The sequence below is a fragment of the Bos grunniens genome, chromosome 2 (genome assembly GCF_055505025.1).
Source record: "Bos grunniens cultivar Pamir isolate PY7600 chromosome 2, Bosgru_T2T1.0, whole genome shotgun sequence".
Lineage (NCBI taxonomy): Eukaryota > Metazoa > Chordata > Mammalia > Artiodactyla > Bovidae > Bos > Bos grunniens.
Window position 1 is genome coordinate 96,386,682 of NC_141166.1, and position 13,025 is coordinate 96,399,706.

The 13,025-nt window shown below is 35.0% G+C and overlaps 1 long non-coding RNA gene across 1 annotated transcript in view; it reads right to left on the reverse strand.

The window, feature by feature from the left end:
• Window positions 1-4,396: 4,396 nt before the first annotated feature.
• The window catches only part of LOC147378372 (uncharacterized), a 77,290-nt gene continuing 68,661 nt past the window's right edge, over window positions 4,397-13,025 (reverse strand). Inside the window, exon 3 of the long non-coding RNA XR_015152051.1 lies at window positions 4,397-4,797. This is a non-coding gene — a long non-coding RNA (uncharacterized LOC147378372). The remainder of the gene's footprint in view (window positions 4,798-13,025) is intronic.

Genomic DNA, 13,025 nt, shown 5'->3' on the forward strand with positions numbered 1-13,025 from the left:
CCAAGAACCCTTTGCCCTGAGCCTCAGGCCACTTAACCAGGGCCGTAAGCCCTGTTTAGCTTCAGCCGGTCTTCTTTTCAAGAGCGTATATTTCTGTTGTCTCTTCCTAGACATGACTCGGATCCTAGTAAGTTCCTCCTTAACTCAGCAACTGCCTGTCCCTTGGACTAATCTTCTCTTACCCTATTCCCAGAAGAAGGGGCAATGGGAGCAGTGTTTTAAAGGGAATGAGAAGGAAAGAACGAATTTTAACTATTTCACAGTTGTGCGTGTGCATGACAAGTTGCTTCAGTCGTGTCCAACTCTGTGCAGCGCTATGGACTGTAGCCCGTCAGGCTCCTCTGTCCATGGAATTCTCCAGGCAAGAATACTGGAGTGTGTTACCATGCCCTCCTTCAGGGGATCTTCCCCATCCAGGGATCAAACCCTCGTCTCTTATGTCTCTTGCACTGGCTTGCAGGTTCTTTACCACTAGCACCACCTAGGCAGCTCATTTCATTGTTAAATCAGACTAAACCTAGCTAAGGAAATAAACATGCTTATTATATAGATAGATCTTGTGAAAGTCTCTCAGTCGTGTCTGACTCTGTGCAACGCCATGTACTGTAGCCCACCAGGCTCTTCTATCCATGGAATTCTCCAGGCAAGAATACTGGAGCAGGTTGCTTTGCCTTCCTCCAGGGGATCTTCCTGACCCAGGGATCAAAACTGGGTCTCCTGTCCTGAAAGCAGAATCTTTATGGTCTGAGCCACCAGGGATGAGTACAAACTGCATTCTTTGTATGAATTTAGCTCTACAATGATCCCATTTGATCCATAAGGTAACAGCCTCAGGGAGAATTAAATGGCTTAATATAAAATTGGCTGATAAAGGCAGAAATTCTGGACCATTCTTAGTTGTTGCCATCCAATCTGAAATCTTAAGTCATAAATCTACTTTTTAAATATATTATTTTACCATTTTAGTTTATATGTAAGTATTCTTAGCGGTACTTTCAATCAGACTAAATGAATCACATTGCAATATTTAAGCATTATACTTAAAAAAGCAGTCAGGTTATGTTCTTAGTGTCTAGTACTTGCTGAAGAACACTTCAAATGAAAAAAAATACACCCATTGGCTTTTTATTTTCAAAAATATATGAATCTCAACTAGGCAGCAATTGCATTCTAGAGAAAATTTTTAGTCAGATTCTACTACGAACTGATCCTGTGCTCTCTTTGTCATCACTACAGAGGGCAGCAACAGACAGCAGAGCTCCTTAGCATTACAGAGGCAATGTTAAATTTCCTAGTAAACAAGAGGGTTAAACACAAAGTCACGCTTAAATCACTCTAAATTATCTTTTGCCTTGATGCTGCTTAAAAGTAACCACACCTATAAACTTTTATATAAGTTAGCAGGCAAATGGAGATGGGAAATACCAAGAAAGACTACATTTTTTTCAAAAGTTGAATCTAGGACATTTTGTAATTCTGCCAAAAGCAGCTTTGAACAATAAACATAGACTATGTGTCATGTAATATTGCAGCAATTGAAATTTAGTCTGCTTTTCTTCTGTTTTTTTTTTAACTCGTTTTCTTTAAACCTTTGTCTTAAGTGAAAGTACTTTATATAAAATATTTACTATTATTATAAAAATATTTTTAAATATATCCAAGTTTATTTTTCAGCAGGTAAGAACATTAGAAGCCATGGTTTTAGAGTAGGAAGATTTACCTGCAAAGTGCATTCTGGACAGAAATAATTGGGAACAGCAGTCTGCAAGGAGAACTTAGTACTTGCTCCTTAGCTTGGTTGCATAGACCTACAACTGATTGTACATGCAAAGGAGGGCAGCAAAGGTCTTATGATCAAAAGAGAAGAAATGACTGACAACACAGAGCTAGTTCAAAGGAACTAATGGAATAATTAGTCCCAAAAAGACCAAAAAGACTGAAGAATTCATGATGTCATAAAAAGCAGAGCTACTTAAATTGGATTAGAAAATAAAAATGACATGAACATTGTAAATATTCACAGATCACATCATTGACGTGTAATGTGCCGTTAAATGATGTCAAATTAAAGGGGAAATTACATGTGTTAGAACTAGGACGAATAAAGAGAAGACATTTAAAGATACATGGTCCTTCAAGTGAAAATTCCTAACATATATTACATAGATGATCATCATCCAGACAGTGAAACTGGGTGAAATATAAAATAAAATATAAGGGAAAATATGCTAACTAAAAACAACTCATTTTCCTAATATTATAAATTGTAGGGAACTTTAGATTTCAGAGGAGATAATTTCAGAATTTGCTTTATACAAAGAAAATCCAAATTCTTACGGTAAATAACCAATAATGCCTTTAAACTCTTAAAATCTGTCCTATCATCCGCCCTAAGTATTGAATTAGTAGCATGCAAATTTGTCAGAAAAAGAAAGAATCTCCAGGTCTATTTTAATTTTCATATACTCAGTGTCCTCTTGCCAATCGTGTACGTTTTTGAATCATTTCAGTGACTTTGCACTTGTTTTGAAACCTATCTATAAGTCATAAAAAGAGAAAACAAAAACACTGCGTGAGGCAAATGTAACATTTGCCTTCTTCCAGGGTCCTCCTCAAATCTCTTGCTGACAATAACTTGATTAACACATAATTAACCTGAATTTAGGGCTTCCCTGGTGGTTCAGTAGTAAGGAAACTGCCTGCAATGCAGGAGACCCATGTTCAATCCCTGGGTCAGGAAGACCCCCTGGAGGAGGAAAGGACAACCCACTTCAGTATTTTTGCGTGGAGAATTCCACGGACAGAGGAGCCTGGCGGGCTACAGTCCATGGGGTCTCAAAAGAGTCAGACACGACTTACTGGCTAAACAACAACAATCAGAATTTAACACACAATTCAAATACTTCCAAAATGTATACAAACACTGGAATAACTTCATGGCAATACACAAATATTTAGCTAAAAAACAGTTTCATTCCAGACGCATTTAATTTTTGACAAATACTTTACAAAGCGTTTAAAATCATTCACCTTTTAACTGGGATGTATTCTTTACATTTATCTATTTTTACTGTCAATAATCTCAGCTTTACATGACTCTTTTGTCATATTAATGAGATACTAAGTACTTTTTTTTTTTCTTATTGAGGCTTAACTGAAGTGACTTAGCACGCACGCGCACACACGCATACACACACACACACACACGTCAGTAATAGTGCATGCTCAGCCGCTAAATTGTGTCAGACTCTTTGCGGATTTCCAGGTTCCTCTGCCCATGACATTTTCCAGGGAAGAATACTGGAGTGGGTTGCCATTTCCTATTCCAGGGGATCCTCCCCACCCAGGGATTGAACCCATGTCTCTAGCATCTCCTGCATTGGCAGGTGGATTCTCTACCAGTAGCATCACCTGAGAAGTATACCATAGCCTTAATACCTCTAATTAACACAAGAAGTAAAGCCCAAATTAACAACAGATATTATTTCAGTTCCCTGGTAATATATTAACTTCTTGGCATCCCTGGTGGCTCAGATGGTAAAGAACCCACTTACAATGCCAGAGACCTGGTTTTGATCCCAGGGTTGGGAAGATACCCTGGAGAAGGGAATGACAACCCACTCCAGTATTCTTGCCTGGAGAATCCCATGGACAGAGGAGCCTGGTGGGCTAGAGACAGACATGACTGAGTGACTAACGCTTTCACTTTTAGTTTCTTTCATTATACTCCTTCAAACTGACCACATGTATTAAAACTCAAAATGTACTCTTGGTGCTGAGTAGGATTTTTCTCTATTTTCAAAAGTTTCGTAGGTTTCCTTATGGTATATCTGAAAAGGCAGATGAGTTAAGACCAAAATGTAATCCTAGTTGCATTGAAATATTCAGCAGAGTCTTTCGTCAATAGATATAATCTCCAATTACAATAATTTATGTAAGCATTTCATTAATCTCATGGAACTTGAACTGACTATGTATACTCCTCACAAAGAAGAACAAACTTTCAGAAAATATAGCAAGTAGGAGTTGTCTGCGACATGGTGCGGAGTGTTTCTTCCTCTCCCATGCTTGGTTCTAGTAAAATCTGTAAAATAAAATGCTCATTCCTCAGGAGGAAGATTAAAACTCTGGAATAGAGAAGGGAAGAGTGCATCTATTGTGACGCACCTAATTAATTCACAGATAGGAAAACAGGAAGCTTAAATATTGCAAATCAATACATAAAATACCTAGCTTTTTTCCAGCCTTAGACCAAGGACATCAATCCTTTACTTCTTCAGGCTACACCTATATGCAATAACAGAGGAAAAAAGAAAATAGGTTATTTCTTTTTTTTTTCTTATAGGGAAAAGGGAGAAAATCTACTATGAACCAGATTTTGTGCAGTTACCTTTTATATGTCACTGTTCTAATCCTCATGAGAGCAAAGAAACAGGGCCAGAGAAATGAAGAAAAAGATTCAAATTTAGTCATACAATATGTTACTTATAAAAAAGAGAATTCAAGCCCATTTTAGCTGACTTCAAAGTTGGTCATCTTTCTCTAATAGACTTAAAATCTCATATTCTATAACAGCCATCTATAAAAATGAATTTTACCAAAAATAGAATAATTGGCCTCATTTGGGAATAGAGTTTTGGCCCTGGCCCCCAAAACTCCTACCTTATGAAGATCCAGTAGTGTCCATGATTAAGAGTACAGAAACTGGGAGCTACATGACTTAAAATTTCTATCTTTTCCATCCACCAGGTCTTTGATCTTGAGTAAGTTACTTACATTCTCTGCCACAATTTTCATCTGCAAAATTAGAATAATGATAATAACAATACTGCATAGAGTTGTTCTGAGAATTAAAGTAATTATTTATGCAAAGAATTTAAAGCAATTCTTAGCACACAGTAAGTGAATCATTGGTCATTTTAAGCATTATCAACCTACAATTGAAAGAATTATTGATATTTTCATAAATACTTCTCACAAATATAATAAAACCTAAAGTTGTAAGTGCTGTGTAGAATTTAAGAATCTTAATTTTGGGTGGGATACAGTCAAAATGACCATTGATAAGAAAACTGGGGAAGAAATACAGAATCAAAGCTGAAAATGCCAGAGAATATAAATCAAATGAATGACTGGAATTGAAATAGCACATTATTTAGAATTAATCATAGACAAACATAGACAAAAATTAAATATGCACTAAATTCTTAGTACAATGAACAAGAGAAAAATTCAGAGTAGGCTTTAATTTCTGAAAGAAAGAGTAAATTACAACCCTAATAATCCTTTCCTAGAATCAGCTTAAATTGCTCAAATATGCTAGTTTGATTTTATTTTATAAGAGGAAGCTTAAAAGTTTGGGTTCTCCATTCACTTCTGCTCCTTGGTAGAGAAGGGGAAAGAAAGGTAGAAAAATTCACTCTAGTAATGGTTAATTTTTTCAAAGTGTTCTGAACATTTTAGATAATCAGTGTAGACTATGCCACTATGGAAGCTTTTGAAGGATTAATAAATCTGTTCTGAAGATTCCTACTGAAAATGTGGCAGGTGGGAAGGGTATATATGGCCTAAGGTAAAACTTTTGACAAGACAGAGGGTATCTGGATTCTGAATTGGCCTAGGCTATGACAAGTGATTGTAAATTTCCTTTTGCAGTCTATAATCTTGTCAGAAACTAATGCAATTCTCTCTGTTGCAATTTTCATTAATATTTAGACTAGCTTTAATGTAGAAAATGGACTGAATACTGGGTATAAACTATTTTATTGACTAAACGTGTAGATAGCTTTTAAGTTCTACCAACATTTCTAAGCCAACTGCAATGATTTTGAAACTAATATTATATAAAGAATTTTTATATGCATACTCTGCATTCTCTGAAGGTTATTTTCTGAGTTATATTAAATTTCAAGGAAAAAGAGTCCTATAACATATTAGAATGTTCCCACATTTTATCATGTATATCAATAATCTAAATTGTGGTCAATAAAGAAATCAATCTATGAAGAATAATATTACCATATTGGTTAAATGAGTTAACCTTTTCTAGACATAGTGTGAGGAGTATAACAATGAATATTTTCTTTTAATGAATATAGGCATTCACAGTAGAGGAAATAAATGCTCATAAACTTGTGGACTTACTCTATGACAGAGGGGGAAGAAAGCTGATAAATCTAGGATATTGATCATAAAATGTAATTTTTCAATCATAGTCTTATTTGGAAAAATGCAATGAGAATGATAAGAAACAGTCACTTTTATTCTAAAGTATGCCACCCCCACTCCTGGAAGAAATTAACTCATAGGGGATTAATATATATAATCCCATTTCCTCCTAATATCAAGCATTAACATTTTCAAATAATAAAAATTATTTGAATATTTTTCTCAAGTTCTCTTATAAATCTCATTCCCGATTCTTCATCTCCATCTTTTCCTCACAACACTGTATCTTTGGAAATGCGAGTATGAATTAATCTAAACTGATTGAATAGAGTTCCAGGTAAACAAAACAATTTTTATATAAACATGTACAAACCAGAAAGTAAATCAAGCAATAGACCTTTGTTTGTAATAATTTATATTATTTGAGCTTAGAGTTATTTCTAAATGTGTGTGCAGTTTTTGGGCAAAATAATGTGTTGTTGTTGCTGCTACTGCTGCTAAGTTGCTTCAGTCGTGTCCGACTCTGTGCGACCCCATGGACGGCAGCCCACCAGGCTTCCCCGTCCATGGGATTCTCCAGGAAAGAACGGTGGAGTGGGTTGCCATTTCCTTCTCCAATGCATGAAAGTGAAAAGTGAAAGTGAAGTCGCTCAGTCATGTTCGACTCTAGCGACCCCATGGACTGCAGCCTACCAGGCTCCTCTGTCCATGGGACTTTCCAGGCAAGAGTACTGGAGTGGGGTGCCATTGCCTTCCCTGAAATAATGTGTATTTTTCTCTTATTGAAGATGAAAGAAATTCAATGATATTAGAAATTATTTAATGAAATAAAGTGTTTAGTCCAGAGTTTTAAAAGCAAAGAAGGATGCAATAGCACATAACAAGGACTCCTAATGAGAGCATAGGGTTTTTTCCTGATAGATTAATACCAGGGTTACAGACAGAAAGTTTTCAGTTCATCATAAGGAAAACTTTTACAAAGTTGGCACAGGATAGCTTCAAACACATTAATTGTGACATGGTGTTTAAAATTTTATTATGAGATTAAACATCCAGAAATGGACAAAACAATTAGAAACTGAAACTCCACTCTCACAGGGCATGTTGGAAGTATAAGGGTAGAATAAGTCTACTAAACCATAGCCAGGCCCTCACTACTTCTCAGGATTCTTTTACTTTTTGTTTGTATGTGTGTGATTTCATTATTTTTCTCAGTTGCAACTCTGAAATGATCTCTACCTTGTTTAAAAGAACAGCAATTTTGCAAATTGCCTTGGCTACTATTTCATGAGAAGATGGAGTTTATCTGCTGTGAATACCATCTTCTACTTCAGAACCTCAACTTTTATCCCTTGCTTTCAATTTCTGTCTTTATTCAAGAAAGTGATTTTTTTCATGTGAATGTGCTTGTCCTTCACTTTTCTAGAGCCTTTCAACCCAGGCATAATTTCTCTGCTGTAGAAATTGCTTTCCCTTTTCATTTTCAAGACAACATCTTATCATTGGTTTTACCTTTGTTATCAAATATTTACAATGTCCTCTATATCTCTAGTGCACATCTCCCCATCCACCAACTTTTACTCTCTTGAAGTGTGGATTGCTTCTCACCACTGTGCCAAAGCCACTCATGAAGGTTAGAAGACTACCTAGCCATAAATTTCTAAGTAAAACAGAATCCTGCTTTATTATCTACCACTTCCTCCAAGCATGCTCTCTTCCTAATTTTACAATTTTATTAATAGCACCAGTATTGTCCCCAACACTCAGAATTGTCCTGGATTCCTCCTTCTCCCTTACTCCTTTTTCCTTGACCAGGTTCCATCATCAACCTATGTCCAAGACCAGTAGATCCCACATCCTTTCATTGTGGGATGATGAGGTTATTGTCTTAGGGGAAGCACAGAGAGTCTGGGAGAGAAACTTCAAGAGGTAACTAAGGAATAAAATTGAAAACTGTCAAGAGACATTGAGATTTTACTAAAATTAGAAGGAACTACTATGGGGTCACACAGAGTCGGACACGACTGAAGCGATTTTGCAGCAGCAGCAGAGATTACAGATGCAGTCCTTTATGTTCCCAGAGAAGGCAATGGCACCCCACTCTGGTATTCTTGCCTGGAAAATCCCGTGGACGGAGGAGCCTAGTAGGCTGCAGTCCATGGGATCGCTAGGAGTCGGACATGACTGAATGACCTCACTTTCATGCCGTTGAGAAGGAAATGGCAACCCACTCCGCTGTTCTTGCCTGGAGAATCCCAGGGATGGGGGAGCCTAGTGGGCTGCCATCTATGGGGTCACACAGAGTCAGACACGACTGAAGCGACTTAGCAGCAGCAGCAGCCTTTGTGTTCCAACGAAAGTTCAGGCCTATTAAACTTAGAGGATATCTTGATCAGTAAGTCTGGTATGGTTTGCTCTGCACAATGAAGGCTTTTTAAGAAAAGGGAAGAATGGACTCTAAAATGAAGGGCTTATATGCTTATATATGTGAGAGCTTTCTTATTCTTCTACTCAATGCTCTGTGGTGACCTAAATGGGAAGGAAATCTTAAAAATCTTTAATTTACTCTAAAATTGATTTGCATATTTTGGGAATAGGAAGGTATGGATTTTCTTAGCTACAAGGATTGTCATCTAAATTTCTCAAGATCTCTAGTTTCTATTATTGTCTAATTAATTAGAAACAAAGTAAAGAATGCACTGGAAATTGTTCAGCACAAATGTTGTCAGAGGCATAATATCATTTAGAAGTTGAAATTGCTCTCAGGGTATTTCTAGCTGATGACATTGCCTCAATCTGAAGTTAAATTTCTTCATTTTTCTCTGCTTTCCCATTCTAACTGAGCTCTCGCAGAACTGTCAAGGTTGTTTTCCTGGAAGAGAAAAAACAATGGAGACCAAAAAAAAAAGAAAAGAAAAGAAATCAGGACAGAGGTTGTTACTTGGCTGCTCAGACCTACAAGGTGTTTCAAGTCCAATTTCAATTCTTATTTCACCAGGTATCTCTGTGCTCCATTTTCCTATGATTCAGCCACACTGGCAAGTCTTCTCTTTTCAGAAGATACATGGCCTTTCACACCCTAATTCTTCCTCTTTTTTTTTTGCTTTTCGTTCATCTCAAAATGCTTCCACCTCTCTTTTTATCTCATTTAACTAAGATCTTGGTCAAATACAACTTATTTCATGAGGCTTTCTCTGACAGCTCAGATAGAATTTGTTGTCCTTTCCAATGTATCTTTATTGTATCTATAAGTTCCTTCCAAACAGAGATCATATCATGGTTGATAATACTAAATGCTTTCTGGGTTTAATTGAACTGAAGTTCAGCTTGATCCAAAATAAAATTTTCTCCCTGAAGGATTTTCTGATTGTCTGTTAAAAATGACCTCCTTCCTTATGTGCTGCAATTTTCAGTCTTTAATGCCACTGACTTTATTTTTATAGTTAAATGTAAAAATGTTGCTCCTGATATACATCATACAATTCTTGGGGGTAAGATTGTGTTTTCCAACATGTACTCTAGAGTTAATTGCACATAAGTATTCAAACATTCTTGCCTGGTAAATCCCATGGATGGAGGAGCCTGGTAGGCTGCAGTCCATGGGGTTGCTAAGAGTCGGACAAGACTGAGCGACTTCACTTTCACTTTTCACTTTCATGCATTGGAGAAGGAAATGGCAACCCACTCCAGTGTTCTTGCCTGGAGAATCCCAGGGATGGGGGAGCCTGGTGGGCTGCCATCTCTGGAGTCGTGCAGAGTTGGACATGACTGAAGCGACAGCAGCATTTAGCAGCAGCAGCAGCATTCAAACATTTATTCAATATATTTTATATTTTTCAGAAATCTTCAAAAATGTATGCATCAATATTAACAAATCTTATCCTCAAATCCATATGGTCAAATTAAGAATCAAATTTGCAACACTACATAATATTAATAGGATATGAAACATCAAAAAATATAACAAAAGTTTGAGAGTGGATAAATTTAGATATCACTATAAAAATGTTTTATTTTCTACTTTTCTTGAATGTGAATTTTTGAAGTATGCAGTACTTCATAATTAAAAATATAGACATTTTTGAAAACCAGATATGGTTTTTACAACAGGATTGCTGTCAGGTCATTTGAGTGTCATAAAACCTCTCCCCTAAACTTAGCATATTAATGATATGATTAGAGACCCCAAAATGACTAATTATGATCAAGAAAGAAAAATTTTACCCACCTATGACAATTTAAATGGTCTTCCCTCTCAATGTAATGCTATTCTCATTATTAAAGAATTAAGTCTTTCCTGAATACTTTTGAGGGACAAAATAATGAGCCAACTCTGTTTTACTCAACAGAAATAGTACAATGTTATTGTAATCTGACTTGTATCCTACTTGTAAAGCCCTAGAAATTATTATTTTAAATTATGATGTTAGATTAGATTTTCTGCAGTTTAGTATATGGTAAATGTAACATCATTGCTAAATGCAAATTAGATACTCTACAGCTTTTCCATAGAGTTGTTCATGAAAGCCAAGCATTTTACATATTATAGTCAAGTGCATGTTATTATTAAGAAACAAATTATAATGAAGCTTGATTTAGTATAAAGACAAGATACTGTAGCCTTATAATAGGTGACAATACAGTAGGTTATGTATACAGCAAATCTGCCACATTCAAGTATCAAAAGTATTAAATATGCACCACACTTTAAAAATTTCCACTTACTCCTATTACTTCATGTCAAAGTTACACTTGAAGATTATCATATGTTCCAAACACTGACCAATGTTATATTGCCAAATAAAGCCTGGAATTCATCCAGTAATACTCCAGGGAGATGCACAGGAGGTAAATTCCTCCTCTTAAAACAGTAAAGGTAAAGAGTTCCTATTTCATTCATCAGCAACTAACATTAATTGTTAATTGCCATTTTATGTGTGACTATCTTGTCCTTCAACTATATTTCAAATGGAAGAAGAGAACAGGGGGATACCTTCCCCTTTTTCCTAACCCAAAGTGGATTTGGTTTCAACACAAGTCTAGCTGTACAAGATAGGGAATTAATTTAATTTCCTTGCAGATAAATTTCTTTCTCTTAAAAGAGAAATAGCTTGCACTACTAGATAATCTATAAAAAGTCTTCAAAATAAAAAATTCTATGAAAATTGATCTAACAATTGTTCAGAAAAATAACTGCCATCTGATTAATTGCACAAACAATGGAATCACTATTTAACATCATAGTATGCATAAATTCTCAAAACCACCCTTATAGTTGGTGAGGATAAATCAAGTAGCTGCCATCCTATCATCCAGAAGCATTTGGCCCTGCCTAACGCATCCCACCTTTGTACAAATTGTGGGCAGGCAGTATTTGGAAGAAGAGGAAAGTGAAAACATAGCAATTAGAACTACAAGTAGCAAAACAGCCTACAAATTATTAAACAAAACTCCTCAAAGATATGTTTCTTACTGTTTCTAATCATTGTGTTCATTAAATAAGGTGCTATTTACAAAAGCAAAAAAGAAAAGAGCAGGGACACCAATGGGTTTGTTGCATGCAGAATAAATCGGCTCAAAAGCAATTCATTATTAATGCCTGAATATTCTTGCTAAACAGTTCTGATTATTTCACAAGAAAGAGGTCAAGGTAGTGGAGAAAGGGATTTAATCAAATAAACTCTCAATCTCTCTCCAAATAGCATTTTCATCCAGCTGCATGTAAATTCATCAGATGACTAGCCTCCAAAAGCACAGGCAAGGTTAATCTGCTATGACTGTTAAAACTTCTATGATATGCCTATTGAATAAAGATTTAAAATGGGATGAGCTGTGCAAGTTACCCCAAAATAGATATATTTTTTTGCTTTTAATATACATGAAATTTCCACTGTTAAAAACAAACAAATAAATTACATTTCTTTCATCTACATTAGAGACTTAAATCTTCCATTTAAATTATTAATTTCTTAGAAAGAGCTCTTAGTGATGTTGTGTAGCTTTCATTTATTAGTATTTTTAGGACTTTCCACCCTCAGGTTCCAGAAACTCAAAGTAGTTCTATACTGGTTAAAATTAGCTTAAAAACCTTAAAACCTATGAAATCACATAAAAAAATAAGTTTATAATAATTTTCACAATATTTAAAAAATCATGCTTATTTACTTATATTCAAGATTATAAAATTCATAATATTTTTATCAAAAGGCAATCTTGCTGGCAAAAATTACCAGTGCGTTGATGACTTTTTACTTAAAAGGTAAATGTGGTTTCAATTTCTAATTTTCAAAATGTAAAAATATATGATGATAATATCAGTAAAAGAGTATATTAGTGTCATTTTCACAGACAAGGTAAATGCATATAAAGGTATAATATCTGCACAGACACAATTTTACTGATATATTTTTGTCTACTTCATTGTACATGAAACTTTATAACTGTGTATAAATATATGATAAAAATTAAAATAAAAAATGTGGCAAGATATTCAATATATTTTACTTTCAGAATGAAAGACCCTGATTTATTTTCTGAAAAACTATAGAATTATGCTATATAGATGTTTCTATAATTTTTCAAAGATATAAAAGCATAAATAATCTTTGACAAAAATATGTGATATACCTTCAGTAATAGATAATTGAAATTGTAACAGATAATTTGCTTTTCAAATAAAGCCAATGTCAAAATTGTGAACCTATATAAAGATTTTTAAGACATCTATGATCTCTTCACTATTTGAATGCTCATTTTGTTTTAAAAATTTTTTAATTTATAGTTTAAAAATCCATATGAAAGCATATTACACTATGGTAATGTTTAATTCAGCCTATTGCTATTTCAATAATCCTTAT